Source organism: Oncorhynchus mykiss, chromosome 8 (assembly GCF_057628025.1).
Source record: "Oncorhynchus mykiss isolate SJ-2025 chromosome 8, ASM5762802v1, whole genome shotgun sequence".
NCBI classification, from domain to species: Eukaryota; Metazoa; Chordata; class Actinopteri; order Salmoniformes; family Salmonidae; genus Oncorhynchus; species Oncorhynchus mykiss.
The window spans coordinates 68,710,460-68,716,459 of NC_143029.1; positions in this window are offsets into that span (position 1 = coordinate 68,710,460).

Genomic DNA, 6,000 nt, shown 5'->3' on the forward strand with positions numbered 1-6,000 from the left:
GCAAAGGGTGGCTACTTTGAAGAATCTTTGGTTACTACACGTGTGCTATTTCATAGTTTTGATTTCTTCACTATTATTCTACAATGTAGATAGAAGAAAAACCCTTGAATGAATAGGTGTGTCCAAACTTTGACTGGTAATGTGCATGCCCACAGGCCTCACAAGACTCATCTGAAGGACCCCCGGTACCAGTTGACATTTTTTTAGGGAAGTACAGTGCATTCGGGAAAGTATTCAGACCCCTTGACTTTTTCCCTATTTTGTTACGTTACGGCCTTATTCTAAAATGTATTAAATACTCCAGAGTAGCGCAGCGGTCTAAGGCACTGCGTTGCAGTGCTAGCTGTTTCACTAGCGATCCTGGTTCGAGTCCAGGCTGTCGCAACCGACACAATTGGCCCAGTGTCGTCCGGGTTAGGGGAGGGTTTGGCCGGCAGGGATGTCCTTGTCCTATCGTGCTCTAGCGACTTCTGTGTCGGGCCAGGCGCATGCATGCTGACACGGTCGCCAGGTGTACAGTGTTTCCTCTGACACATTGATGTGGCTGGCTTCTGGGTTAAGCGAGCATTGTGTCAAGATGCAGTGCAGCTTGAATGTGTTGTGTTTCGGAGGATGCACGGCTCTCGACCTTCGCCTGTCCCGAGTCTGTACGGGAGTTGCAGCGATGAGAAAAGACTGTCACTGCCAATTGGATACAACGAAATTGGGGAGAAAAATGGGTAAAAGTAAGAAAAATAATAATGGAAAAAAATTATTACATTTTTTAAAAATCCTCATCAATCTACACACAATGCCACATAATGACAAAGTGAAAACAGGTTTTAGAAATGTTTGCAAATGTATTACAAATAAGAAACTGAAATACCTTATTTACTGTACATAAGTATTCAAACACTTGCTATTAGACTCGAAATTGAGATCAAGTGCATCCTGTTTCCATTGATCATCCTTGAGATGATTCTACAACTTGGTTGGAGTCCACCTGTGGTAAATTCAATTAATTGGACATGATTTGGAAAGGCACACACCTGTCAATATAAGGTCCCACAGTTAACAGTGCATGTCAAAGCAAAAACTAAGCCATGAGGTCAAAGGAATTTCCTGTAGGGCTCCGAGACAGGATTGTGTCAAGGCACAGATCTGGGGAAGGGTACCAAAACATTTCTGCAACATTGTGGCTGTAATCGCTGCCAAAGGTGCTTCAGCAAAGTATTGAGTAAAGGGTCTGAATGCCTATGTAAATGTTTCCTTTTTTTAAAATAAATTACAAAAGAATTCTACAAACCTGTTTTTGCTTTGTCATCAAGGGGTATTATGTGTCAATTGATGAGGTCGAATAAAAAACATGATTCAATGTGGAGGTGCTGACTAATGGCAAATAAACTATAAACTATAAACATAAAGAGAGCCGCACACTCCATATATAAACTCCCAGTAATTTATTGGGTAAATCACCAACGTTTCGGCATCACTGTGCCTTCTTCAGGGTGAAAAACAACAATTTAATTAATTTTAGAATAAGGCTGTAACGTAACAAAATGTGGAATAAGTCAAGAGGTCTGAATAGCTTCCGAATGCACTGTATATGATCATAGGAGTCACATCTGAGAAGGAGAGCATTGTGAAGGGTTTGGGCTCTCACAGTTTATATGCTAAAATACCCTTTAGTTATGGAAATGTTGAATCCTGGAGTGTTTGGTTACACTTCACATGAAGCACATTCAATTTCAGTGTCTTCCAAGAGCTTTTGTGTCAATAAAATCCCCACAACGTTTAGACAAACCAATGGTCCCCCTTTACCACATGTTATCTGACATTTCCACAGCTCTTTCAGTAGAAATAAACAGGGCCACGGTACAAAGTGTCTAGCCAGATGTGCTCTTCAGAGAGCATCCCTGGTAAGGTCTGGTATGGCCTTCTTCACACAGAGGGAAGAAGGCCATTGCCATCCAAAGCAGTGATATTTCACATAGTTTATCTGAATTGGATGATATTGGACATATTGAAAAATACAATAAAAAACCATGGCTATGGATATGTCTGTGCTATGCATACCACTACTATGGTGTGGTGGTTTAAAGATTGTGAGGAGTTTCTTCTCTCCACAGGGTTGATTGGATAAGGACTGGCAGATGGAGGACTGCAACATCTCACAAGTTATGTCTAATACTGTATGTAGGTCCTCCAAGAACCCAATCACCTCCTCTTATTGTCTAGTACCTTGAAATGAGATCTGAATGAAACAGGCAGCGGAGCCGGATTGGCCATGTCGTTGTTGGGTTTCACCCTATACTACCAACAACGACATTGACATTATTTGGCTGGACAGTGGCATGTCTGGCAGAATTACTTTCACAACTGCTACATATTCATAATTACCTAAATATAGTGTGTGATGGTGGGGGAGAAAGGGATATTGGGCAGAGAGGGCTGTAGAATAGATGGACACTAGGCTTGACTGCTGAGCGATGGTGAAATGCCAGCACTGGACTGCCCACCGGCCCCAGGGCTGCGAGGAAACAAAACCCTTTCTCTCAGAGCAGAGACAACATCAAAACAATTTGACCACACATACTTGATCAGTGTCCAAACCTTGATCCCTCTCAGCTCAGGCTAAATTAGAATGCTGAAAACTAAAGGAGAGCATTGCACGTCACTTGATGTTCATACTATGGTATACGGTTTGTGACATGATCAAAGTCTGATGTCCATTCCACAGAACCATACTTGACAGCTTGTTGACACTTCCAAATGTTTAATGTACCACAAGAACCTTATCATTTAATTCAGGACATTCAATGACAATGGCCTGCAATGAACGTCAAAACTCATTATTTCCATATTTAAGAACTGAACTCACATGGACAAATCAAATCAAATGTTATTTGTCACATGCATCAGAAACAACAGGTGTAGACTAGCAGTGAAATGCTTACTTACGGGTCATTTTCCAACAATGCAGAGTTAAAGACAATAATAATACAAATAAAAATAGAAATAGTGACACGAGGAATAAATACACAGTGAATAACGAATAACAATAAAGAGTAAAAATAACATGTATATACTGTATACAGGGAGTACCAGTACCGAGTTGATGTACAGGGGTATGGGGTAATTGAGGTAGCTATGTAAATATACTGTAGGTAGGGGTAAAGTGACTAGGCAACAGGATAGATAATAGACTGAGCTGTAGCAGCGGTGTATGTGGAGCCGTAGCAGCAGCGTACATGTGTGAGTGTGTGTGTGACATCAGTATGCGTGTGTGCTCATATTGTGTGTGGGTGAAAGCCAGTAGTCCGGTTAGCCATTTGATTAACTATTTAGCAGACTTGTTTAACAGTCTTATGGCTTGGGGTAGAAGCTGTTCAGGGTCCTGTTGGTTCCAGACTTCCAGGTGCACTGGTACCGCTTAAAATGAAGTAGCAGAGAGAACAGCCTATGGCTTGGGTGGCTGGAGACTTTGACGATTTTTTGGGCCTTCCTCTGACATCGCCTGGTATAGTGGTCCTGGAAGGCAAGCCTGGTCTCATAGACTAGACGTAACATAGTAGATGTAAATCCGGGACATTCAAAAGAGTATGTGTTACACTTGGTATGGTTACATAAAACAGATGGTTACTTAAGGAAAAAAATGTAAGTAGAGTGTGTGGTCGGGCATATAACGGGAATGTCTAGCAACCCAAATGTCTAGCAACCCTCTCATCAAGGACAACTTTAGCATTTTAATAATTAGCAAATACTTAGCATGTTAGCTAACCCTAACATGTTAGCTAACTACTTATTACTAATTTTTAGCTACTTTGCAACTACTTAGCATGTTCAGCTAACCCTTTCCCTAACGTTAACCCTTTTAACTAACCCTAACCCTAGCCTGAACCCTTTAACCTAACTCATAAACTTAACCCTAAACTCTAGCCTAGCTAACATTAGCCACCTAGCTAGAATTCCTAACACATCATACGTTTTTGTACACATTTGTAACATATTGTACGTTTGGCAAATGTGTTACATATTGTACATTTTTCAAATTCGTAACATGTAATCCAAATTGTAATTTGTAAAATATCATACGAAATGAGTGATGGATATTCACAAATTAATACATACCATAAAAACATAACATAGGCTAAATAGAGTCTCTCAGATTATCCTACAGAATAATGCGAAATGCTCTGAGACCAGGTTGGGATGGCAGGGAGCTCGGCCCCAGTGAAGTACTAGGCCCTACTCACCACCCTCTGTAGTGCCTTGCGGTTGGGTGCCTTGCAGTTGCCGTACCAAACAGTGATGCAGCCAATCAAGATGCTCTCAAATCTTTTCAGCCTTCTGAGGTGGAAGAGGTGCTGTCGTGCCCTCTTCACAGCTGTGTGGATGTGTATGGACCATGTTACTTCCTTAGTAATGTGGACCCGGAGGAACTTGAAGCTCTCGACTACAGATCTTTGAATTATTTTTAGAAACCCTGGGTTAGTGTTAAACTACCATTCCTTAGAGGTGACACATCAAACTGGCTGATCAAAATCAAATGTTTCTCTCTGTTGACATCTGGCTCTCCAGCTGTTATTACACCCTTGTTTAATAATTACAGCTGCTGTGGATGTGGATGGGCCCGCTCTGTGAAGCATGGCGAAAGAGGGTGGCCCAGACACCTTCTCCAACCATCTTAAACAACCCCCAGCAGCCACCACTAATGTGGAGCGACAGAGCTATTCCACAACAGACCTCCTGGTGTAAAACAAAATAAACAAAAAGGATCCTGTCTGGTTTTATAAAATGGGAGAGGAGAGGGGTCTCGGATTCTTGGCCATGACCTCTCAGAGGAAGTTGGGATATACAAAAAACAAATTTCCAATTCACACATGAATATAATATGCACGTGTATGTGTGTGAAATAGGACAAATATAAGCATCCACCTTATTACATTAACTTATATGGTTAAATGTTTCAGTGGAACATTAGTGTTTGGTACATGTGTGGGGCCAGTGGACCTCTGAGCAGAGGCCAGCTCTGCAGTGTGGTGTGTGTCTGTGTGTGGGGAGTGGCCCTTAATCTTTTAACAGACGGCCCTCTTGTGGTGAATGGATATACTACATGGATGTACTCACCACCACATCAGTAGCTCTATGCAAAAACAAATTCATACCGCAAGATGGCAACGTTAATCCATTTCCCTCAGTATAATGAGAAAAATTCACATGGGAGTTTAGACTGATTTTGAAGGTTGAAATACGAGCAATTAGATGGACTATGTATACATGATTTAAATAAATGTTTTACTTTTGTGATCTTTTAAAAGTGTATCCATGCACGTATTTACCTATGACTTTCTCTAACGCTTGGATAGGGGTTTCATCCATTATAAGGTGTTTCATGCATTGCCTGGAAACCAGGAATTAGAATTTTACATTGGGCAGCTTGAATCAGGAAGGTTTCCTGTCATGACATCTACAAGCCAGAAAGTTCAATACGATTTTATTTTAACGTACTTTACCATGCAGCTGTTCATTTTGGCGGTAGGAATGTAAGACAATATATCCAAAGGAGAGTATAATTACATCAGCTTTTGAAAGCACTGGTAGTGCATTCAGAAATACAGTTGAAGTCGGAAGTTAACATACACTTAGTCATTAAAACTAATTTGTGTGTGCTGGGATGTAAGGGAAAAGGGTGTATTCTTATTCATCAGGATGCCTACACCTCTGCTGTTGCTACATTAAGTGGCAGCATAGGCCTCTCCAACCCAGCTCCTCTTTAAATATTCCATTTCAATTTTTTTGCCCACCCAAGCCAAGCTGGTCAACCTCCCATCCTTGCCCACCCAAGCCAATCGTGTCAAAACCTCCCGTCTTTTCCCGCCCCCCCTTTTTCGACACATTTACACCCATCCTTACATCAATTTACTAGTCCATTTTCCTTCATTCACATACAACATATTCATTCTCTACCGCCCTCCTACACATATTCACTCTCCCTCACAGTCCCATTCATTTGCAGTC